At 39.8% G+C, this 26,631-nt stretch overlaps 1 protein-coding gene across 3 annotated transcripts in view; it reads right to left on the bottom strand.

Annotated features, from left to right (window-relative positions):
• Positions 1-26,631, bottom strand: part of SORBS1 (sorbin and SH3 domain containing 1) — a 164,572-nt gene that overhangs the window by 117,535 nt on the left and 20,406 nt on the right. For 2 of the 3 annotated variants that reach the window (XM_042018691.1, XM_042018705.1), the window contains exon 2: positions 6,657-6,715. The gene's annotated coding sequence lies outside the window, so the exon portion shown is untranslated. Of the gene's footprint in view, positions 1-6,656; positions 6,716-12,136; positions 12,336-26,631 lie in introns of those variants that run through there. The other variant, XM_042018692.1, reaches the window with a different exon arrangement.

Raw genomic sequence — 26,631 nt, 5'->3', positions numbered from 1 at the left:
CCACAAGGAGTGGGTGAGCATCCAAGCACACAGTGCCAAAGCTGCCAAGATCAGCAGAAGAACCTGAGCGCCTACAAACCTGAAACTAGAAGCTAAAGGCATGCAGATTTTGTCTAAACCACAGACAGTGCACAAAATACTTATCAACAGGGATTTCATTCTTTAAAGTCCTGACTCTGGTCTCAGCCCTGAGCAGGGAGTAGCCAGTGGCTGTGCTGTTTCTCTGTGTCCTGCAGCCAAGACACTTGTCCCTCACAGATGGCCTTGAGCTGGTGAGTGGCGACAGGGCGGACAGCGTGACCAGCCCCCTCGCTTCACTGATAACCATGTCAGAGAACAAAAGCTGGTGACAGGACATCCCCTTTCTGGCAGCATTACTCCTGAATTTGCTGTCTTTATGCAAGTAGATCTCCAGCATGTGATTGCCCACATTCCACAAGGGCTCTGATAAAAGCTGTTGCATTCAGCCAAATGATATCTGTATATTAAAAATTACTGTGGGGGTGACAGAGAGCAAAAAGAAGTGTAATAGTCCGAGAATATTAAGTGTAGCACTGGGTGAAGAAAAATTTTGCTTTCCGAATGCCACATGCAGATTTATTGCAGGAACAAAATGGGTGCGTAGGCACTGAAAAGCCCTAGGCAAAGTCCTGCATTTCATTTTCTGCCTTACCCAGAGTCTCTCTCCAGGACTTGAGCTGTGTCACTTCACTTTCTGGTATTTCATAAACAGGCAAAAGTTTACATTATTGCTACATATAATTAACGATGTACTCAGAGTCTTTCACTATGCCCAGATCTGATGAAACTTCAAGGCACCACCAACCAAAACTGGCAGAAACCTGCCTTATTTTGTAGCACTGACATGAATTTTTTTAATGAACTACTAAGAATTTGCACTCATTCATTTTAATAGGCGAAAAGCTTCCCAGCAAGATGGGCAAAATTGTATGCATTTTAATGATGAACCTCGCTGTGTCAAAATCGCTGTGGAGTCCTGCTGCTCCCAATACTGCCAACAGAAAGCAAGGAGGAAAGTAGCAAGTGATGGCAATTCTTTCTCAACACCATCTATCTCACTGCTACAGTGAGTGTACACTGCTACAGAAAGTGTACACTTTCACTTGGACAGTTTTGGGTTTACAGAGCAGAGACGACATCAGGGGGTTTGGGGGTTTTTTTGTTGCTTGCTGGGTTTTTGTGGTTTCTTGGGGTTTTTTGGATTTTTTTGTGGTTTCTTGGGGTTTTTTTTTTGCTTTTGGTTTGTTTTATTGGGGGGCTATCTAGTGCCCTAGACAGCTCTGCTCAGTGGCAGCTTATGTTGTAACATCAGTATTTCTCTCTTCCTATACAGTTCACTAGACTTTGAGATTTATTGAGATTCCATTTGGCTGGAAGCTCATTATGCACTGTTTCCTGTAGCTCCTATATAGGACACATTGCAAGCAACAGATAGAAATATCTGTACCACTCTTTGTTTTTCAATTCCTTGATATTGCTGTTAAAAAAAAAAAAAAAAAAAACTGCAAAAAGTTTCAAGAATTCCGTATTAATCTAGGGAAAAGAAATTCAGTTCTGGAAGCACCAAAACAATAAAAGAAGCATCCCAGGTGGAGGGATGGAAAAAAAGTGTAGAGCTACAAAGACAAAAATGTAATAAGGAACACTTGCATTTTGATCAGGAAAGACCAAAGAAACTGTATGTACTGCTTTTAAAGACACAGACTTTATAATATTCTGTCCCGTCCTCAGTATCTGCAAGCCACTTTCTATCAGCTCTGCATACTGAATACATCACTTGAATGTTAAACAGTGGCAAGAGAAAATTCTCCTATCCATTCCTGTCCATTTCATATTCAAGCTTATCTCATAGTTAACAACTTCTTTCTCATTCTTTACTACCTCCTAAACTTGTTACCTTGCTTCATTTCCCATTTTCACTCTTTTTACACCTTGCGATTTGTTAGTTCTAGACCTGCAAATCCCCTTCTCCAGTCACCACCTTCTCAGAAATCACTTTTCCTTGAAACATTTCTCACCCTTCCTCCTGTAAGCAGCTGTGCCCTATGTTATTATCTAGGCAGGACTGGGACTGGTGTCTCTACAGTGCAAAGAACAGGTCTTATTTATGTTTGTGAATCCTTGTCTAACTTTATGCTGCTGTATAAATGTTTAATAGGTACTAATGCATTTGCTGGAACAAGCTGTGTGCTAATACTCAGTGGACTGTTTGGATACAATCCTTGCTGACTGTCAGAAGCTTCTGGAATAAAAAAAAAATGCAGGTTTTTGGTGACACTGCAGTTTCAAAGCTAAAGGATCCAACAGCTGAAGTAGTCTAACAAACCATTGTAGCACCGGAAATGGCCTTATCTGCTCTTTCCATGTTTGAAACAGGATAGAGTTTGAAAGCTTAGCACTATGGATGTGAGGTTGCTTTCAGCTACAGCCACTGTACCTTATCTCCTCTGTGTTATCTATCTCCAGACCCCCAAGGTCACAACATTTTAAACAAATAATTCATATCTTCGCTTTCTCCTTAATAGTGGCTGAAGACTATAGAATGGTCTTGTCCTCTTTTCACAAAGGTCTTGGCATGAATTTCCTGTGGGCTTGACTGTATCACGTCCTGTGTTGAATTAATTGTGAAATAAAAAACCCAGTGGCAGACCAGATGCATAGTTTTTATTTCAGGGACCAAAGAGGCACTGAGTGATTCATCAGCACAAGCACACCACACAAGCAGCAATTGCTCAACCAAACAGGGAATGTATGATGTCTTGGCCTTGGGGCCAATGAACGGTGATGCTAATGGAGAAAATCCAACAAGGACGGCAGGAGTGTCAGACCTACATGCCATCGAGTCTCATGCTAAAACTCATGGAGACAAACAAACCACATCACAAATTTCCACAATTTGTGTAAAAACTTTGGGGTTTGTTGTTTCTGTATCAGGTTGTTCCTAATGGTGAGACTGATGATGACAGGTCTTATCCCATAATCTTAACGTGTGCCCTGTTGCCATGAGATCAAAGGATATAAAGAGTCACTGTTGTGGTGTGTTTGTAGGGGCTCTGAAATGAGGAGTTCTGGATAGTGCCCATCCAGCCATCCACTTCCAACACTGCATCCTAGGATCAGGTTCTCTTTCCTGTTAATTTTAATACAGTTTCAGTAACAGTTCTCTTGATGTCTTAGCCTTGAAAGAGATTTGACCAAGCGATGAATTGAGAAGGTTCTTCCAACTGGCAGTGTGCATTAGGAAAGAAAAAGAGCTAAATCTGGTGGAAGCAAGTCCAAGCAAAAGACAACCCTACTAGGAAAAAATCTCATAACAGTGAAATCTGTTGGACTTTACACAGCTTGTTCCGTGGTATAAAACATATGCCACCACTTCAGTCTTTAAAAGGCGAGTGGACCAATCAGTACAAAAGTACATTGCAGGGCCACAGCTACATCAGCACGGCAGTAGAACCGATGAGCTAATAACTATCTTTTCTCTCATGTTCAGGATTATGCACTGTAGGAACCCAGAGTGCTGAGAATATTTCTCTGCCTGTTTTTAAGGGTTATTACCCCCCTGAACAACACTGTTTTAACCTCCAACCTTGGAAAAAATTACCAACAATCAGACAGGAACTAGACAATACAGTGGTGTGACTTAGGTGATAGACTACTATGTAAGATTGTCACAGGGTGAAAAATTTAGAGGTTTTGGGCTTCTCTTTGTAGTAAATGGATCAGAGTAAAAAATATCAAAATAGAGGATTGTTGTTGTTCTCTAAACCTTCTTCTCCTTCTTGTACTACTCCATGTTCTGCAATAAAAGTAATTTGGAATGACTGGATAGAGAATTTCGCAGTTCCTGCCTGTGTTACTGAATAATTGGTAGGAAAGTGAAAATAATATACATTTTTAGTAACTATTGGTTAAATTATCTTTAAAAGGCCATGCAAATCTTGATAATTAGACTTCTCTCCTGCTTTCTGTGCTCTATGCTGTACCTGGGTCACGCTAGTGGCTCTGTTCCTCTGATAAGACTTAATAAACAACTATCCAGCAGCATTGAAACTCAAGGAAAAGTCTCGGTTTATCTTTGAAACACCTTGCAAGGACTTTTAGAAAATTCTCTCCCATCAGGAGGGATTTGATTTATGGCATGGTTCAGTGTGAATGCATGACAAGATTTCAGTACTAGTCAACATCTATTTGCCTGCAACCAACACAATTTTCAGAGTTCAGATTTGGTGTAAATTACGATCTGCTTGGGAGGAAAAGTGTGCATGATTCATCAAGTGATGATTATTACAGATCTGAAGGAAGGGGCAGGGAGGAGCAAGTCTGCTTGGTGCAAATGAGTCAAGGACAGAGACTTTTTCTGAAAGATCAGAACAGAAACACTTTAGAAAATCTGGCCCTATATGACTGAAAGCTGAACTTTTACAGAAATTCCCACTCAGTCGCAAATGTTCAGCATTTGCACCAAAACCTGTCCCCAGCTCTCTACCTGCTGTAACTGGTGTCAGGAACATTTCTCCTGAAGATGCAATAATCTTCATGAACTTTCCAGCTCATCAAATATCAGAGCTCACATGTGAGAGGATTTTCACAGGAGAATGTAAATCTTTTGGTGAAGCCCTCATTGTTTGAGGAATATTATTTTCAAGTTAAATTAACTGTTACATCATGAGCTGGACAAGTACAGGTGTACAATGCCTTCATGCTTAATGCAAACCAATTTGAAACAAAGAGGAGAAGATCGAGATCTGTTTGTTATTTTATATTGCCTCTAAAGAACACAGTTTCAAGTACCCAAATAAATATCCAAAAGAATAGTAAACTGAGCAATTAATCTTACATGATGAATTCAGAGCTCACAGCTTGTAGGAACTCTGAACCAGTTGCTGGAAGTGTGCCCTCCACCCATGAATTAGTTTTGTCAAGGAATCCAGACCTAATTCACAGCAATGTATTTCTGTAGAAACCATAAAACTGCTTTCATGGATGTTTTATTTTGTCTCTGGTTCCTTTAAACTATAACCAGTCTGGACTCAGATATGATTTGACTAATTTGCATTCATTCTGGTATGAACAGATTTATGATGCATTTGTGTATTCACAGAAGTGTCATAACTTCAAAAGCTTTGTTTCAAGGATCAACTGGTAAGCCTTGGGGACTAAAAAGCCCTTTAAAACTGGGGTCAAGCTAGGCATTTAGATTAAAAAATAATAAATAAATCCATTTGGAGACAAAGGCCTATTGTATACCAGTCTTCCAGGAAAACCCATGGGTGGCTGAGAATTACTTGGGAAAACTTTGCGGAAATTAATTCCGACTCATTCTCAGTTCTTTCTTCCACACTGAAAAGAGGGTCTATGGAGGCAGAAAAGCATTTGTGAGTTCACACAGGGTCAGGGAATATCTGGCTTTGCAAATGCAGAGCTAGAAAATGTTTATGTTTCCTGCAACACTGAAAGAGAAAACAAGCTCCTTCCCTGGCTATGGCACGTTGAGAACCCGGGCCACCACCAGCTCCAGCTACAAGAGGGTGGTGTGTGCTTAGAAGGTACAGAGAGGAGTAGAAATTGCAGTCAAAGCTTGTGTGGTACTGTAGTTCAAAGGAACCACTTCCCACCCTCTGTTCAAAAGGAAGAAAAAAACCCAAAAAAACCCACTAAACCCAAAAAAGAGTCCCACTGTTCCTCATCATACTTTGCTTTCTGTTACTAGGCAGGCACTGTCAAGCTGACATTAGAATTTTACTCAGGAATTTTGCATGCATATATATATATATGTATAAAATTAATCATTAGGCTACATGGTTCCTTACATTCGTTTAAAAAAAAAGAAATATCATGCTGTATTATGGGCTTTTACAGTAACATTTATAGAAAAACACTATTCTTTACTCTTAACTCTGCAATCATATGTTAATAATTATCACCACAAAGCTATTTCAATTCTTCCAAGTTATACAACCAACTAGACAGCAAAGACAGCTTTGAACCTTTGAACATCATGTTCTTATTTACCATGTTTATCCTATTTTTAGGTCAAAACGTTACACATCTGCTGAAACCACTTTCTCTGTGTCAGGCAGTTCTCCTGGTAAAACTCCTTCAGGTACCAAGCTACTGAGGAGGAACAGTATAGTCTTGATTCAGTGCCCAGCTTGAAATCCAGACATTCTTACATAGAGAGAGGAAGACTCCCAGACTTGGCAAGGGAAGGAGACAGTGCCTCCCTTATGCCACGTTTTTTGCTCAGGAGTTAGAGTATAATACGGGGAATCATTAATTAACAGACACTTTGAAACCAGTGTACACCTGCTACTAAATAGCTCTGTTCTTGTTCTTCAGCATCTGAAACATGTATTAGCTATTATCAGGCAGCCTAAACTTCAACACCACTTGCAACAGTGTACAAGAGGGATGGTCACTGTTGTATGTATTAACCTGAATTCTCAAAATTAGTTCTGATTCAGTGCAACTCTCTAGAGAAGACTTTTGTATTGTGTTTGAAATACTGCATTCAAAAATCAAGGAAGTAGTCATCTCCTGCCAATAGATTTGAATGTCCCTTTTCTGGAAATTTCCATAGTGCAACTTAGATGAACACAGAGGAGAATAACAGTGTGTAACACACATTAATATACCTTTGGCAGAGCTCGGAGAAAGAGAAGCTGCAGCTCTACAGGTATGTTCTGGACTCCTCCTGGAAAAGAAAGAAAAACCAGTAAGTGTTACAGAATACAATAATCTAATGCAGCTGTTGGGAAAAAAAAAAAAGAACAATAAAATGCTCTCTCAGTTTAAAATAAAAGAAACCACCACCCTAGGGTAACCAAGAAAATGTGATAATTATTTCTAGCCCATCCAGTTCAACTAGCCTTGTTATCTCTTAAAGCTAAGAGTCACCATTTGTCTATGAATCAGCTTTAATAAGACAAGAGCCTCCATGTCTATATGAAATCCAAGGCAACATCATGTGTGTTTATCATTCTGTGAAGAGAAGCAGTGCCAAATTTCTGCAACACCTACTTTAGCTGCTGAAATCCAGAGGACTGACTGTGCTGCTGTTAGCATTTGGAGACAGGAATATGTTTTGATCTAATACATCCAACACAGACTCACTTGGTCTCAAGAAAATACTAGATTCCGTAACAGGTTAAAATAGAGACAAACATGAAAACACTCTGCATGCAACTTATGCAGAGTAACTTCTACTCATCATATTTGAATTTTTTTCAAGAGTGTGCTAAACTTTCTAAAAATACCACAGAAGTTTGCAAATAGCTACATTCTCCTAGCTTGCCACATAAATGACAGCTTGATTGATGTATATGAATGTTCTAACATTACTTTTACTATGCTGTGTTTAATTCAAAGTTATGTGAGAGGCAGGACTACAGTTCTCATATACAAAGAAATACATATACAAAAGTTCTCATATACAAAGAAATCTGCTTCAGAACTTTGGCCATTACTATTTAGTCAGGTGCGTTCTTCCTCACCAAAACACAGCCTGTAGATACCTAAATGTAGGGATACAGTGGGTGTGCCACTGGTCCAGTGGAAGGTGTCCCTGCCCATGGTGTGGGGTTCAGAACTAGGCGAACTTCAAGGTCCCTTCCAACCAAACCATTCTAAGATTCTAAGATTTTCTAACCTACTGATCCTTTTTTCAATCACAAGACTTATGCATGTGTTGATATATTCTTATTGGTACTCCAGCCAGTGAAGAATTTTTCCCTCCCTGTCACAATGTTGCTATGGGGAGTAAAATGCTCTTCAACTTTCCTATCTCTTCCTTCCTCTCAGAAAGCAACATGCCTCACTGCCTACTGGCACCCAGAAGTAAGGACTGGGGCTAGGAACACCTCATCACTCTGTCCTCAGTTTCTGATCCTTGCTCTGATCCTTACTCTGGATCAGACCTATCCAATGCCTATCTTATGCTCTAATGCTAGTGCTGTTATGGAAAACACAGTTTTCCCCTTACCCTGTATTTATGAGGGGCAAATGCTGACTACAGGTCGCCTATAATGTGACAGGTTGTTTACCTGCACAAAAGCTTTTAAACTCAAGTCATGCCCTACCTTCAGCCACACAAATAAATTGCTCTGGAAACAGAAACAAAGCAAGACAAAAAAATTCAAGCCTCTTCAAAAAATAAAGTCCTGGATGGTTTTTGCTAGAATGTAGAGTCAAAGGCCAAGAAGGGTAAGTAAGACACATATACCAATTCCAGCAGGAATTGCTCAAGGAAAGTCATGGATTTTCCATGCACCACAAAACAGCCAAAAGCCTAAGTATACTGGAGCAAACATTATTATGAATAGCAGCAATAGTAGGTGTTGCCATAGATAAGTAACTCTGACATGAACCATTCTTATCTAATGTTAATTCAGAGCAGCAAAGGACTGTTCTTTCCATTGGTTTGCAATGGAGGAGAAATTCTTTGAAAGTCCAATTAAATTCAATCAGTAACACATGCTTCCTGAAGATCAGACACACATTGCAGCTACATTCCAAACAGCCGGAAAGGCAGCAACAGCAAAATGAAATTCTGCTTTTAAACTGATTTACAGCTTGAAGAAACAGTATCCAGGATGCCACCCGCTCCCTGAAAAAGGATCTGGTGAGGGCAAAATATGCAGATATTTCCTTTCTGGCAAATGCAATAGTCTTTTTGGTTAGGTGGCAACCATGCAGCTTCCAAACAGTTTGAGCAAGATGAGAGTAAAGTATCTGAATTATTAACTTTTAAATTAAGGAGTATGCAAAATGGGGCTCAAGCAAATTTTCTAAATTACTTAGAAATGTGAAATGTTTGGATATCCACATAGAAGCAGCAAAAATACATATCCTAAATACCATCACTAAAGATGATACAGTACTGGAAGTTGCTGGAGGTAGGAGGAGATATTCTGGGCAACCTTCTCTGCATCTCATGCAGAAATCTCATTCATAACTACCAAACCACCCTTTGCTGTACTTCCTAATTACTGTTCACTGTGAGCTTTTCACTTCTCCCTTGTGCACTGTTCAACCTCTCAGAAGATAATTCTGTTAAGTACAGACGATACCTGTTAAGTATTCAAGCATAAACCAGTTAGAAGACCTGGCAAAGAGAATGTATCTGACAAAACTGAATAAGAAATTGTGAGAGCCCTGGAATAATCACTAGAACTTTCTGGAGCTGAACTCCATAGTTCAAACATACTGCCAAACATGATCCACATTTAAAACAAACAAAAAAACACCAAACAACCCCCTCCTCCAGTGCTCACACTATACAGAAGCACACACTAATTAGAAAACAAAGGGCATGTATATCCATCCATCTACCCACAGGAGACTAACACAGTGCCAATTCTTGCCCGCAAAAAGTAGTCTGGCACATCCAAGGATGACTGCTGTGCCACTTGAAACAATGTGATGGCTGTCATTTTCCACACACTGCCTGTGGAAGACACGTGCCCGGTTCCGCAGTATACGTGACGCATCTGTAAAACCTGAGTGCCAGGGAGAAGGGAGGAAGGAGATGGAATAGAGCCGTGTCACTGCCTCTGCCATTTTGGAGCACTTGTCCCTTTTAATCACAAAGCAGTCCCTGTGCAAAGTACTGAAGATTTTACTCACAGTATACAATGAGAATAAATAATTTTCCCCAACTTAATCACTAACTTTCAATGCCTTTTTAAACAAAAAGCTAGGAAGAGCATCAAGGAGCACAACAGCAGTAGTGTTGCTGTTGAAAAGTCTTAAAACAAGCATGAACATGCCTTTGGAAAAAATTACTTATGTAATGCAGAGAACAAGAGAAGATCCCTAAAGGAAGCTGAAGGGACACTTCCCCCCCGCCCCCAGCCTTATGAGGACTGTAATCCTAGCAACCATAGTTGTTCAAAAGTGGGTGTAGGACGATAGGGGGAAGAAAGGATAGCATTGTTTATAGTACAGCAGGAGCCAAATGAGGAGAATAACTTCTGTGCAAGAACGGAAGAGTGAAAGGAAATGGGTAGGTAAAGACAATTGTAGGATTTGTACAGTACAGAAGAGAATCCCTTCCATGTAGGATGCAATTTCTTCCATGGAAAAGATGTTTCATCCATGGAGCTAGATGACATAACTCCTCTGGAATAGTAACCTTTCAATGTTTATTATCTGTAGTTCTGTTACTAGACGGGTTGTGGTTCTTATAACTAGCACTTTATCAGCTGAAAAGTCAAAACATTCCTTGCATCAATGTATTTAGTCTTATGTCGCCTTTATGAGATGGGTGTCAATTAAGACTGAAAGGAGTGTCTGGTATGAATCATAAATACTTTAAAGGGTTCTCAAAGTAGGAATAATCAACACTTTCTGAAAATAAACTTCTTGGAATAAGCTTCAGGGTCAATTCCCATCAGCAAGCCTTTCTGATATCCTGGCCATTTCCCCTCTTTTATATTAACAAAATGCTAACATTTTATAGCTAACAAAATGGAGGTGCATAAAGGCACCAGACAGCTCCCTTAAAGGAATCATACTTGCAAACCTAAAAGGAGGGAGTTGTTTTTTCACCAGTTGTCAAGCACTTCAAATCTTCCTAAGAAAATTACATTCCACCTGCAGAATGCTGTACAATAGTTTGAAAATCCATTGAAAGGCATCTAATAAATCCCATGGTATTTTTAAAAATGCCTGCAAAAGCCCCATTCCATCCATCTAGCACCCACACAAGCTTCTCTACGGACAGATAAAGCAAAGTGGTCTGCTTGTTGACCTGCACAAGTATGACATTAATTACTCAGTCCACAATTGTGAAAATACTTTCTTAACTGAATTGTGTCAGGACCAGAAATACATGCAGAGCCCATATATTTTGACTAATAGCATTATTTTACCACAATTACTTCTGTGTGGACTCCTTCTCTATGGCACCAGGGGAGTGCAGCTAGGCTGCTATTTATATGTGGTTTTTTGTGGACTGCTTCAAGGATGACCATGAAGAAAAGCAAGTCTGCTTTCAATAGACAGTTTTCAAAGTCAGGTGGGGAGGGATCAGCCACTAACAAAAACTCCTAAAGGGTCAACACAGAAAAGTGTTGAAAAACAGTTCTTTAAACTGATGGTATGTTAGTTATTGTCCCAAAAGTAATTTCTTTAAGCTTCTTTACACAATCTAAATATTCACACTATTATATGATGCTCTCAGAAAACTAGCTAAATCATCTGGAAATGCACACTGTAGCAAGGCAAAAATACACCAAAACAAAGTGAAAAAGGATCCCCAGGATTTGATGGAGCTGTGACAAGCATCCAAAAGAAACACATTTCACCATTAAACTTCTTCATGTTATTTCCAACTGATTTTGGACACTGGAACTGACTTTTAATAGATGCAAAAGAGATAAATGTCTCATTACCAAAAATAAATTCATCTGTTAAGGACGACAGAGAGAGGCAAAAGCATTGCACTGCCTATTATGGTATTGAGCAACAGATTTCACTCCCTCTGCTATATGCCCATTTATTAAAAATGTGGCAAGCTTTACGAAAGAATTCCTGAGCTTCTTTGGTCCTCTCTTTAATTCCTCCATTATTCTTTGTATATATAAACATGTCAGGTCTGGAAAGAAGTGGGGCATGGACATAATTTACCGCAGAGCTCTTTTTCTATTCAAATACCGGGAAGAGAACGATAACAGACAAAAGAGGAATAATGCAAAAAATTAAAGCAGTGAAACAAATGTGCCTGCAATTCCCTGTCCAATCACCAGATGAAGCTGCTTAGAACACCAGCACCAACACATTTTTCTGCCTTTTTGACCACAGAGAGAGACTTTCTCTCTGTGTCAGAACTAGATGCATCAGCTCCTAATGAGCTGAATCACGCTGCATCACTGCCTGTGTTTCATGAACATGCGAGACACTACTTTAATAGGAAATGGGAGCTGGCTTTAGCGTTACCAGTGTGTCACACACAGCCACAACACAGCGAGGCCTTTGTTCTCTTCCCAATGGGTAGCCTTTGTAAAATACCCTCCCATGGCCAGGCAGAGTAGTAGAATTTATTCTCACAATTGATCTAACACGGATAGACCTCTTGCTCTGTCAAATACACACATGCATAGATAGCCATACTCACAGATTTTTGCCTTTCTTCTTGTTCTCCTTTGATGAGGTAAAAATCACTCCACAAAGCAAAATTGCACATCTGTGCAATCAGAACAGTTTCTGTTCAGACCACTGTTATGCTTTAAATAAAAGAGCCTGGAAAAAAATTCTCTGGAATATTGCTGCTTATGAGGTTCAAAGCTAGATGTACATGTAAAGCCAGAAGCATAAAAGCCATATCATACAGAAAATGTGATCCCGTGTTTTACTCAGCTATTCACCTGTCCTTTAAAGCAAATCCAGTTGAAGCAATTCCTCACTGGCACACAGGAGGGCTAGATAGCCTAATAGGTCTCTTCCATCTCGAAGCAATGCATGCCTTGCATGGCTTATTTTTATTGACTTATCTTACTGGCTGTTGGTGGGCAGAAGCACGTGCCTCATGCAAATGCCAAGACCGCTCTTGCTTTGGGATGCTATTGCGCAAATGGAAGTGAATCAGACTTAAAACAAAAAGCATTATTTTACTTCTGAAGGATTAAGTCTGTATCATCAAGCATAATTTTTACATATACAGAGAGAAGCTTCAGCAATACCACCCTACAAACATTACGTTAACCAATCTAGCCCTTTCTAGGTTTTACTGCTTCTCCTTTACCACAGCTGATACCTGAGCTCTCTACAAAGATTAGACCTTTAACACCTTGAGAACACTTTGAGCAGGGATTCCCAGTGCCCTGAGGCAGAAGTCTTGACACCTGACACAACCAGCAAGACAGAATAAACATGTTCTAAATACATCGGACTCTTGAAAGTGAAAGAATCCTCATCTTCCTTAAAACTATTTCCTTTGTGCACATTTTTTATCTCAGCAGAGACTGGTGGTGACATTTCAAGTCAGCAGAAGGAAATGCTGCATTTGTGGCCTTAGCTGATCAGGTCCTCGGCTAGTACAAACTGAGGCAGTATATTCGTAACCCAAGAGAAACCCCAATTCTAAATACACTTTATGCCTTAAGGAGTTACTGTATCCTCAATATCAAACTGCAACATTTATTAAAATGACATTTCTGACCAAAAGAGCAAGAATGGAACTTCTATTTGCAAGACAAAGTACAAAGGGAAGGAGAAAAAAAAAAAATCAGTCTCTTATCTTAGAAAAACTTACTACACATTTCAGCACTAATTCACTGCATGAGATTCTTCCCCTATCACCTGGAACCGACAAGCAGCCTGGGTGAGAGCACTTGAGAAACAGAGGATTCCCAATTTCCAGTTTTTAACTATTTACAGTTACCAAGCAAGCTGTAGTTTTAAAAGTTAAGCAGCGAAATTGGACTACAGGAAAGGAAAGTCTGCTTTCACTGCTTGGAAATGTTCCTGATTTTTTCAGTGGGAACATTCAGTAGTGGACGTTAATATTTAACTCTGTGTTTTTCCAGTATTACACCAGAGGAAGTCAGTGGCATAGCTGGACTCTTACTATCCTTTAAAAGAAAGAAAAGTGGCCACCACAGAAAAGAAAAAACAACAGCAAAAAATCCAAGAAAAAGGAGAAATTTTCTGAAAAGATACTTTCTGTATCACACATCACAAAACATCTCCATGAATCAGCAATTCATATAGACAGTAAGCAATGAAAAATATTATTTTTAATAATAAAAATCATTAACTGGCATATTTAAAGCTGCTCAGAGAGCAACAGTACTGCTTCACTTGGTCACTTAGTCTTTCTGAAAGTGCAGTAAGTCACTCTCAAGAAAATCTTCAAATATTAACCAGTAAACAACTGCTCTTATCTATGCCATTGCTGCTCCAGCTGGTGGGGCAAACATAAGCTCAGTGGAGAATGTCCCAGGTGCCCTGCTGGAAGAGTGTTCTTATTGTCTAGTTCTCTCTAATCTTGTTACGAGACACTCCCTTCTGCCTGCCCACTTTTTCCCTGAATGCTTTCCAAGTCCATTTCCTTGTTTTTGGAGTTAGCTAGAAACAAGACTTTCAAACCAAATGCCAAATGGAATCTATCCCATGCTCACAGTGAGACATAAGCAAGAAACAACTGCATGTTCAGAGCTGGTAGCACCTGAGGTCCTCCGGTGAACACACGCCCCACATCCCCTCTTGTGCCAGAGCACAAGGGGCATAGGATACTTGCAGTCCCATCTTTAAACACACTGGACAAGAGAACACAGTCCTGACATTTCCAATGGAAACTGGTGGTGAGTGACGAAGGAGTGACCATCACCTTAGAAAGGAGAGACTAGCTGTTTTGGAGCTTCAAGGACTCTGACAGAAAACGCCTTTAATGGTAGAAAACACAATGAGCAAATAGAAATTGGCATGTATTTCCAGAAGCCTGCCTCAATGTAATGAGATGCACAGGGAAAGTTTATACTCCTACAGACCGTAAGAGCCTCATCATATCAGTGCCTTCTACCCCCACCATTCTATTCAGCATCTTTAAGTGGGAGGTATTCTGCAGCCTTTCACACTTGACCTCTTAATTAAAGCATGATAAAATTAACATCTCAGACGCAATAGATCTTTTACCCACCTACATCAGTAATTAAACTAATTCTCAAGGGAGCAAGAACATTTGTTATGTGTAATGTAACTTTAGCTGAGGTATTCCAAAGATGGAAAAAGAGCTGATGTAATAAATGCAGTCATTTATATTTTAATGGAGCTATTGTAAATTAAAGAAGAACACCTGTGACAGCTTGAGGCAGCCCCAGCCAAATGAAATCTTTTGTGTCATGCAGGGACAGCACACTGCATATGGCCTCCCCATCTCCAGCTGCAATATTGAATAACTTAGTGAAGCAGACAGACCTTATGCCTGCTCTGACTCTCAGATGCACTACTATCTACTTTCAAAACCAATGGAACTATACCATATCTATATGAATTTCATATTCATTCGACATGAAAAGCAAGATAGGCCGAAGTAGGTGTAAGGGGTTTTTTTCTAATTGGCAATACACACTTTCGCATTTGTGAAAATCCATGCAGATCTTGATTCACGACTGAGACAAGTTTAAGACACTATCACAATACAAATAATTGAATAATCTCATGCAAAGACTTCATGTAAAGATGAAAATGACACCACATCAGAGTGCCAGAATTTAATATTCTCTTCATCCTGATGTATAAAAGACTAAGCAATAAGAAAAAAGGTCCAAGAAGGTAACAAAAAATGTACATGGAACAAAGGAGATACAGAGGATTGAAGAGCTGCAACAGCACAGAACACAAACCCCATTCATTTGGGAAACAAGACTGACTGATGACATCTCAGATGCATGTTTTAGGGCTTTGGTTTGTGCTTGAGCCTGAAAGCATGACAAACACTATTTCAGTTGTCAAATCTGGTCCTTGTTCGAAGGGTGTATTTACTCAGCTGAGGCATAACTGTTGAGAAACATGGCCTGGCAAAGGTCTGTGCAGTGACTAGGCAACCTTGCTAAGGATTTGTCTTAATTTGCATACAGGCAATCCAGCCTCAGTGAGCTTCAGAGTCCTCCCTCCCAGATATCTCGTCCATCCAGGGTTTAAATGCACAGCGTTCAGATAATAAACAGCCAGCACGTACATGACAGGCTGTCTCTCTCCAAACCCCAGTCAAACCCACAACAGGTAAAATGAAAATTACCCCAGTCCTTCCCTGCTGTATTACTAAGCAATCAAACAAAACCACAAACTACAGTCTAAATGCTCATCTTCAGGTTTAGTTGATCCCATGACTCATTCATTCACAGCTACTCAGTTAAGACTGATTGATTGCCTGTCAGAAAAAAACCAAACCAAACAAAACATACCAATCTATTATTTCAGAAAGAGACCAGCAACTTGGTAATCTTCCTAACACAAAGGAGCCCATTGCTTCAGCTGCTTGGAAGTCTATACCTTTGCCTCTGTCTGGGGTTTATCAAATGAGTGGCCACCCCTCCAATCCCAAGGGAAGCATGTGCAATTCTACCACTGGTATTAAGCATCTGACTGTTTACTGCAATCTCATCACAGGCCAAGAAACAGGCTCAACAAATTTAGCCTTGTATATTTAAGAATTGCTCTATTGCTGCTCATCCAAATTTCAGTCACGTGAAGAAATCATTCTGGTTGTTGTGCAGCCTGCACCAAGTTATCAAAATACTGAGTCCAAGCAAAACACCATGAAGAAAAATACTTAATTTCTAATCTATGTCAACTGTATTTTTCTTGGCTTACACTGTTGTCTATGATTGATCTTTAAAGTATTGCTAAGGAAATGAGACACCTAAGTGGCCATTGTCTCAAGTACACACTGAACATCTTACAGCACCATCAGTTTATTCCAGTTCTACTACGCAAAGCATCAAATACTGAGCACATGACAGCTAAAATAATCAGAGGCATTCAGTTGTGAATAAACAAGGCCAAAGCAGAACATGAATATAAAAAGAGAGGATTTAATACCTTTAATAAACAGATTCTTATCAGCCCATGGAAGGCAAAATTGACCGGGGAAGTTCCCATCATATCCAGGGTACTATCTGGAAAACTAAGGGAACATTTTCAGAAGTAATTAAGATAACTTATTATGATATTAACAGCATTAATTGGAGTACATATAGGCTCAAAAGACTGAATTCCCAACAAGTACAGTTAGAGTACCTTCTGAAGTGAATGGCTTTATACCAGTTTATAGTGTAATACTCTAATACCAATACTAACACATAGTTTTAATTCTCCTCTGTTTTTACTTGCCAACACAAGAATTTCAACTTTCAAATACATCTCTTAGCTATAGATTCCACACAAGCTTCTAATCTTCATTATAGTGCATCCAGTACCTTCCCTCTAAATAGTATGGCTCTAAACTTACAGTAGCACAATTACACAAAATCAGCTAGGCTGGAAAAGACCTCTGAGATCATCAAGTCCAACCTATGACCTAATACCACCTTGCCAACTAGACCATAGCACTGAGTGCCACATCCAGCCTTTTCTTAAACACCTCCAGGGATGGTGACTCCACCGCCTCCCTGGGCAGCCCATTCCAATGCCCAATCACTCTTTCTGTGAAGAAATTCTTCCTAACGTCCAGAATAACCCTCCCCTGGAGCAGCTTAAGGCTGTGTCCTCTTGTCCTGTCACTGTTTGCCTGGGAGAAGAGACTGACCCCCACCTGGCTACAGCCTCCTTTCAAGGAGTTGTAGAGAGTGATAAGGTCTCCCCTGAGCCTTCTTTTCTCCAGGCTAAACAACCCCAGCTCCCTCAGCCACTCCTCACAGGACTTGTGTTCCAGACCCTTCACCAGCCTTATGGTGGTGGATTCTGGACTCGCTCCAGCATCTCAACATCCTTCCTAAACAGAGGGGCCCAGAACTGGACACAACACTCAAGGTAGGACCTCACCAGTGCTGAGTACAGGGGAACAATCACCTCCCTGGTCCTTCTGGCCACACTATTCCTGATCCAGGCCAGGATGCCATTGGCCTTCTTGGCCATGTGGGCACACAGCTCACTTATATTCAGTCACCTGTCGACCAGAACCCCCAGGTCCCTTTCTGCCTGGCCATGTCCAGCCACTCTGTCCCCAGCCTGTAGTGCTGCAGGGGTTTTTTGTGGCCGAAGTGCAAGACCCAGCACCTGGTCTTGTTAAACCTCATATCATTGAATTAGGTCCATCTATCCAGCCCTGTCCATCTATCCCTCTGCAGAGCCCTCCTACCCTTCAGCAGATCAACACTCCCCTTGAAACTTGGTGTCATCTGCAAATTTGCTAATAGTTGACTCAGTCCCCTCATTCAGATCATTAATATTAAAGATATTAAACACAACTAGGCCCAACACAGATCCCTGGGGGACACCACTGGTGACTGGTTGCCAAGTGGATGCAGCACTATTCACCATGATTCTCTGGGTCCAGCCATCCAGCCAGTTCTTAATCCAGCAAAGGGTGCACCTCTTCAAGCCATGGGATGCCAGCTTTTCCAAGAGACAGTGTCAAAGGCTTTGCTGAAGTCCAAGTAGACAACATCCACAGCCTTCCCCCTCATCCATCAGGCAGGTCACCTATCCACCAGGTGCATCAATTTAATTATTAAGAATTACTAAGAATTAGATGCAATATCATTAATACCTGAAATGTTGTAATTTCTATAATTCCTTAAATTGTTTCAGGTAACACAATTTTCAATACAAATGTACCACAAGAGTACAGCCCGCATGATCTCGATTTCACATTTGCAGATTTGACTCTTTATCCTATGCAATGGAAATGCACCAATGCCAACAACTGACACCTTCTTTTGTCCACCTCAGTACAGAGTCAATTATTTGTCACTTAAACAAATCCTATTAATTATACACCAGAATAATCCAGTCCTTATATTCACAACACTACGATAATCAACTGAGAAAGTTTATATAAGCAAGAGATTTGTGAAGAAAAAACTACAGTAATACAATAATGTAAAGAAATAAATGAAACTTTTTTTCACCATAAGAGAATTTTTGAAAGTTTCAGATATGAAATGACATGCAAAACTTGTTCCTCAATCTTTTGACATATAACAATAGCCACTGATTAGGAGACAGTTTAATAAATAAAAGAACTTCAGTGGTCTGATTAAGACAATACAGATAAAGGTTCATATTAAGCCAGAGGATGACATCCTCTCCATTTATTTACACATAGGAAACTGCTCCAACTTCACAGAGGGAGGGTCCTGTGGCATGAAGAGCAAAATTCATCTCTCCAGTGTGTCTGGAGTGACTAGTTTCCAGCAGATGCTTCTAAGGTCATGATTTCTGTTAGAAGCATCCCAAAAAAATGTTAGAAATGAAAGAGAGAATAATGCTCCAAAACTGCATTGGCAAAAATGTTGCTGTCTCCATCCAGAGACACTGGAGTGCATTAGCTTTGAGGTCATTAAATTTCTTCTCTGTTGGAGAAGAACAGGGCAAGAGACAGGAAATCATTCACTTGAGAAACTCTCCCAGAAAATCTCTTGGGACCAAAAGGACCTAGGCTGCCTATTATCACTATATGGAATGCAATCCCCCTGAAAATATGGTCTGAAGGAAAAATATCCTGAGCCGGAATGCACAGAACATTTCAAAAGTAATCACTGTGTACAAGGCATAACTTCAGACCTGTAAAGATTCTCTAGACTAGCCTGCTTACAATTTCATACCATCCTCCACTGAAACAAACCTCCACAACTTACATCCTACCTGACAGCAACTCTCCTAAGCTGGCTGCTCTGGCTCTTATCAGCCTGTAGTCCACACAGCCCATTTCCAGAGAGCCCTGACTACCCACCTAGGTCACCAACAACTAGCTCTTCCCCTCATCTTTCCATACTCTTTTCCGTAAGGAAGCCAAAGGACAGGGCTCTCTTAGGAGACAACTGCAAACTGTTAGCTACTATCACAGAGACCATTACAGCTCGTGTTCGTTTCCCCATACATGAACCCTGCTGTCAGGAGAAGAGCACAGTAGGAACACAAATCATGTTCAGGCTGCTGGAGAGGGCTGGGAGTCCTGCACCAGGGACATGCTACAGAATGAAGATTATTTTGCTAGTCTTTGAGCACCACAGAAACGTAGACTTTTGGTAGTGTTGGGTTTGGAGGTCAGACGGTCTGAACTTTGTTCAGTTGTTTTACAATAGTGTAAACTAAGTCAGGTCAAGGGTACTATGATCAGTTCAACCCTATTATGGAAAGGACAAATGATGTCCCCTACAAAGTGATAGGGTTTTCAGGAAGGGCTACAACTCCATCAGTACAACATGCTTGTATATTACATTTCTGAATGTCAAGAAGAGGGAGTTGTAGGTACATGTACCCTTCAGTCTTTGCTGCAATCATCAAGAATAGGACACTGACCACTTTGCTAGCTCAGTTATGGACAGCAGTGTAGCCACAACCACAGACAGCTCAAAAAAACCTGGCAGTCCACACTGAGAAGTACAGTGAAAGCTCAAGACGTTAGTCCATTCAGAGTGCCTGGGACCTGACTTGTTATCTGACCTGGACAGGGTCATAGGCGGGGGCACAGGGGGGAGTCAGAGGAATACACATATTTTGTTTCTCCTCAGGCTACTTTTCTGAGTCTCCTTCATCTTTCCTCAAATGAAAAAGGAGAGAAAAGAAAGTAAGTTTCTTGCCACACATCATCTTTGGAAGGACACACTGATGACATTACACTTGAACATGATTCTATGCTAATATCATAATTAGATCCCAGCTAATCATTGTTTCAAGACAGCCAAAATTGTCAACCTTTCCTATCAGAGACAGCTTAGGGACATTAAAGTGCAATTTACAGTTTCCTTGTTACTCTGAGGCTGCCAGAAACAGAAAATTATGGTTGCAAAATAGCAGTATTTTTCATTCAAATCCCAGGGCATTAATTACATAAATATTATTATATACTGCATTTCTCCATCTCTCCCCAGAAATCTTGTTAGGCCTTTTTAATAATGCACAAGCATCATTTTATTCCCATAAAATGGAGGAAACCATGTTCAGCACAATTATAGATGTCACTGTGGCGTGTTCCTGCACAAACATAACAGGCATCAACTTCTACACATATTCAGTGGCAGAAACTGGCCTTTATTACAGTTGCATGTCAAATGATATCAGAAAAGGCTAAAATATTTCATGAGGACAAGGGCAATGGTGCCCCAATCAAGGACTTGTCATCACTTCCGATTAGAAGCTCATGAACACAAAGCCTGTTTTCACTTTAGAGATGCAGGCAAAATAACACCAGACTCAGTGATGCAAGTGAGAAATAAAACAAAAATGAAGGGAGAAAAGGAGGAAAAATTCTCAAATTTGAAAAAGCAGGGCTGCCATATAGTCACACTTCCACAGTGAGAAAGTAAACACTGCTAGTTTCCTTTAGGGGCTAAGTCTACAGGCCCAAGAAAATGGAGGATGCTTTTTCTTCCCTCCCCCCAACCCTCCCAGCTTTGTTTTTCATACAGATTACAGCTCATTAAGATAGAAGGAGCTAAAGAACAGAGGAGCAGAAAGAAGTACATTTTCTCCTCTACAGCCTAATAACTCCTGCCTGGTTTCAATCTTCTGTAACTACTGGGTATCACTACATATTCCTGCAGGAAGTTAGGACAGCCCTAATTAGTCTGTGAAAGTGAAAGACACCTTTAACTGCTATATCCTTTCTCTCACATCCTGGAGGCTGTCAGAAATTTTGACAAACTAAAGCATAGAGGGATTTGACCCAGACCAGCTACGCCTACATTCCTATTAACCCTAGTGCCCATAGTCACCCAATCAAGGACTGGTAGCTGGGACTACCAAAAAAATCCAGGCACGGTAACAGTGACAGGACACTAGACACTAATTAAACCCCCCAGTAGCTATCATCACTGTGAGCAATAGAGCACCTTAGGGAAGGGAAACACTAGTGTAGATTAGGCCAGCCACTACTATGGATGTTTCCTGTTTTTGCCATGCTATGTTAAAGCTAAATAAGAAATACAACAATAAAAAAGAGGTTAAGCTTAACATTTTTTAGTTCAGAAGCTAAGAAAATAAAAGCTTTTCCTACTGCGCCCACATGCTCCATTTTATGACTGAATCAAAGCATATAACAAGTTCCCTATTTTTATAGATGAAGAAACACAGGAACAGAGCTTCTAATTTAGTTACAGTTCATACCACCTCCTAAACCCTTATCATCACACCCACATGGGCACCTGGAACCAGCCTTCAAATGTAAAGAAGGTGATTCCATTTTGCAACATGATCAATCCAATTATAGCTGAAGAGACCATCAAATAAACAGAGACTACTGGCAGCAAGAGGGTGGAAGGCTGCAATGCCGAGGCCATACTCATCACAAAGTAAAGTTGGGGGACCCTGTGGTGACGAGCAGAGTTCAGCTTCCTTGGAAGAAGGCTTTTGAATAACTTGCACAAGTCACTAAAATATATACATAATGAGACACTGAAAAATGCAGTGCAAGATTGATTCTAGAAGAAGAACCATATTTCAACTCCTAATTTTATCTGTCCTGTGGCTCTGCACACACTGTAACATGTATGCTCATGTGTATTGTAAATTGAACCACCATAACACTATGAGGAAAGACTTCCAAATCAAGTTGTTTCAAGAGGTTTGGGGTTGAGGTTTTTTCTTACTTTTTTTTTTTTTCCCCAAACCCACAATACATCCAGCTTCCATTGCTGAGTTAGTACTGCTGAACTGATACAATATTATACTTAAAAAACACCTTTGCTGTGGATAGTTAACATGTAGATAAACTTAGATCCAGGATGCAGATGTCAAATAAAGTGAGAATAAATGAATTGGAAGAGGTCTGAAAAACTGACATTCAGTAGCAGCCATTACTACAGTTTGAGAGTGCAAGAAACCACTCAGCAGTGCCATAAAGAAGAATTGCACAGCATTGTTTTAGGCTAAGTGAAAATTGCTCTCCACTTCTTCTCAAGCTTACACTTCATTATGTGATCCTTCAATGAGGCAGACAAAAAAAAGATACTTTCATTTAACCACTGATAAAATGTTTTTGCACTACAACATGTGTTTGAAATGTAAGCTTTTTGGGGCAGGAACTAAATTTACTTTTGTTTAGAGCCTGAAAAATGGAGGCTGTGGTCCTGTGTCCTACCAGCACTACTGTAACACAAACAGTGTAATAAAATAATTGTCTCCTCTCTTCCTAACTATGAGGTGCCACATCCATCAAATGCAGCTATATGGATATAGGAGATACAACATCCTTTCATCCTCACCACTCTTTGTAGACATCCAGGCTGCAGTAAAAGACAGTTTATCATTTCTCTTTTAGCAGTCATAGAGCAGTTAAGTTAAATGACCTGGGGAAAACAGGTCTTGAGGAAGTCTGTAAGCTACTGAGAAAATTAGCCTCTTTTCCTTTGACTTTGTCTCTACAGAGAAGATATCATGGACTTTAAGATAACAAATAAAGTTAAATACCACTTCCTGAGTCTGGATCTTGTTCTTGGCATTACATAAAGAATAATATCCACAGATCTTCACAACAATAGGGCTTTTTTTATTGGTGGTGGTGTTCTTTTTAAAAGCTGTTTTTTCCATGATACGCACATTTCCCACAGCTCACACTGAGGTATCTGATCAGGTTTTAGACTCTTATCTTATAGTCCCTGTCTCTTGTTAGTGAGTTAATCTCTGGGAATAGTGCTACAAAAAGTGCTGAAAAGAGAAAGACATTGCAAAGGATCTTGTGTGAAAAAGCTATTTTTGTTTAAGTGTTTTAAATCTAAAAGGCTTTTCATTCTGATTCCCCAACAAATCATTTTAGTTCCTATTTATGAAAAAAATGTTCAAGGTAGATTATTATAGATGAATTGCTACTGCAAGTGAATCATTTGAGCTTTCAATAGGAAAGCATAATGCCTGTCAAGCAAATAAACATAACATTCAGAACACTCAAAGCATGCTATCAAATGGACAGATTGCAACACTGGACATATCACCTAACCTAGCAGACACACACAGGAGTTACTCTGTTCTCAAGCTGCAGTGTCATTTACCGAAATACTTTCTTTGTCTGAGCGTTGCATATCTTATTTGTGAGGACTTTGGACTAATTCAAGATCCCTACCAACAAGCAACCTGATGCCTGATACACAGTGAACTGAACTAGTAACACCACAGCACAACCTTTCGTTCATACAAAACAGAAACCATCTTGAAGGACACATTCATTTGAGGGCTTAGGCATTAAAGATATACTTCCATATTTCTAATGGTTTGACTTTATTTACCCTTCATCCACCTGTACTCGCATAAGATACTACACAATCTTTATGTCTGCTCGTATTTATTTCTAAGCCTTTAATACTTGGTTCATCTCCTGCCTCCACATGTCTCTAGGAAGTAATGAAAGCTGGAATCTATTATAGCCCCTATAACCACTGTCTCAAAGACTTAAAGCCTAGGAACCAGTCATCACAACCCTTTCCATTATGTTGGTTCCTTCCCCATTTAGCATGCTCCATAATCTATCACCACTTTGTCTTATAACAGTCACAATAAAAACCCAGTAAACATGGAGCTTCCACATCTAACCATTTCAAAGATTACTTAAACTAGAATAAACTGCAAAACTTCCAGAAGCAGGCTTACAATAAATATTGACTTTCATTTCTAGTGTGAGAATGGGTCTGAAGCTTTTCTTGTACAATATATTTTCCTACATAACAAGAGTCTCTGCATAAATGGAAATTAAATATTCATTAACTAACTGTACTTGGCGTGCAAGCCAGCACAAAACAAAACTGCCTATTGTAGCAAAAAAGGCGGCAGACATATTCAAGAACCTGGAATGAAAAACTTTAAAGGGGATATTAAGAGACTTCCATTTAATAGCTCACTACAGAGCTTCAGCATTTTCAAGTGACAGCAGCATACCATTACAACTATGAATACAGTAGTATTTTCCCACCTGTATTTACAGCCTTTGCTAACCACTGCTCAAAAACAGGTGTTTTGTCCTCTCCATGTGGCACATTCTCAGAAAAGTGTTATTGACTTTTTCTACTCAGGATATTCAGAGAGGTCCAAGATATTTGGGAACCCAACTGTTATTAAGAATCTCATGCCTTTCAGCACCTGTGAAATTCTCAGTAAAATAAACAAGGGAATTTGTCTTGACATTTCAAACTTAGCTTTTGAGACAAAATAGCTCTTTGGAATTTGGGGCTTAAATTTTATGACATGGTGTGCTTCTCTCAACACCAATGTGCCTAACCGGTAACACTCTGTTGTGTTTTGCTACCCATTATCCTCCTTTGTCCTAAGAAAGGAATGAGCTAGGGCTATAATTCCCAGACAAAACACTTTAACTTAGAAATATGAACCTCTGCTGCTTCAGATTAAAAGACTTTCTCCATCAGCCCTAAGAATGCAACAAATACAAAAAGCTCTACCATGTGGTCCAGCCTGAGGTATATAGAGCTACCCTTTACTACTGAAAGCTACTCTACCACGACATTGTTGTATGTCAATAAAGGTTTCTCTGATTTCTCTTGACTTCTCTACCTTTACCACTTTTAATGATAGGAGTACTTCAGCATCCAGTAAATTCCAGGTGTATTTGACAATGTAATAATTTCCAAGGGTTACAGAGAAAACCAAATATTTGACATTTAGAAGTAAAGAAAGAAAAATTCCTCTCAACAGTGTTTCTGAGGAATCGTTCTGCATTAATCCTCATAGAAGTCTTAAGAGAGAATGAAAAAATGGCCACTGTGTGATGCTAGAAGATGTAAGACCCAGATAGACCATCCAAAACTTTCCCCTTGGAATTCACTGCTCACTTTAAACAACCTTGTTGAATGGTCAACAGATGAATCAGAGACAGATCAGTCTCTCTCAAACTTGTTCAGCAGCCTTGAGATAAATGGCATTGCTCACACTGCCCAACTCTGGTGTTGTGACTATCGTGCAGTTTAGTTCGAGATCACAATAAGCACTTTAGACTACCTAAAATTCAAGAAAAGCCTGGCTCCTTACACCACCAATGGATGAGAGTAAACATAACATCTATATTGCATACCTACCACTGGTATTTGAATATAGCCCAAAGTGATATTCCAACAGGTCATAAGATTCTCAACCCACATAACCCGTACAAATTTTAATTCTGATACAAGTGGACACAACACCAAAGTCAAGGACATATGAACTTAAAAGTTAGCTGAATTTAGCCACATGCTTGAAAACAAACTTCTCCCTTGAGCAAGAACCTTCTCAATTGACTGTTAAGAACTTCATGCCAATTCTCTGATATATATAAAATCGATAATCATCATATAACTAAATATCTCCAAAGATCTAAATATCAAAATGCCTAAAAATCACAGTGCTGCACAGCTGAATTTTTGAAGACCTACTGAGTACTTACAGGACCCAATTCTGCAGTTTTTGCATGTTTCCTCATTTCTCTGCTAGGAGAAAGATGAAGCTAAGTAGTAAGTTTAAAGAATAATTTAAAAATTTTTTCAAGAAATTTCATTGGAAACAAACAGAAGTTCCTAAAGGACTGTCTATTGAGCATGTGCCCAAAAACAAACTTGCAAGAATTCCAAGCTGAACAAAAGTAATCCAAGGAATGGCAGTATTTTGAGGAGATACTAAGGTTCAAGCTGATGAGATATCAAGCATGGATTTCTCTGACAGTTGCTAATGTCTCTTGTAAGCCTTTATTCATATCAACAGAAGAAGTGTGAAATGGCTCCAGACTGAGCCCAGCTGGTGCTGGAAGTGGCACAGGCTACATATGTGTCCTATCAGCCCACATCCACTCCAGCCCAGCACTGAAACATGGCCTCACTCAAACTGGTGACTCATAGTACTTTGAAAAACAAACATCAGTAACAAATTCAAAGCCTTTCACCTCTTCTTCAGTAATTTGAATCGAATTACTAATTTCAAAAGTCTGCCAAAAACTGTTGTGCTTTGGCTATTGTTTTGTGGCCTTGAGGGATG

This window comes from Corvus kubaryi, unplaced genomic scaffold, assembly GCF_017639235.1.
Source record: "Corvus kubaryi isolate FWS band 111438036 unplaced genomic scaffold, C.kubaryi_AGA036_p1.0 138, whole genome shotgun sequence".
Taxonomy (NCBI): Eukaryota; Metazoa; Chordata; class Aves; order Passeriformes; family Corvidae; genus Corvus; species Corvus kubaryi.
Note: the sequence above shows the minus strand (reverse complement) of the source record. Positions and strands in the feature narration are given on the sequence as shown.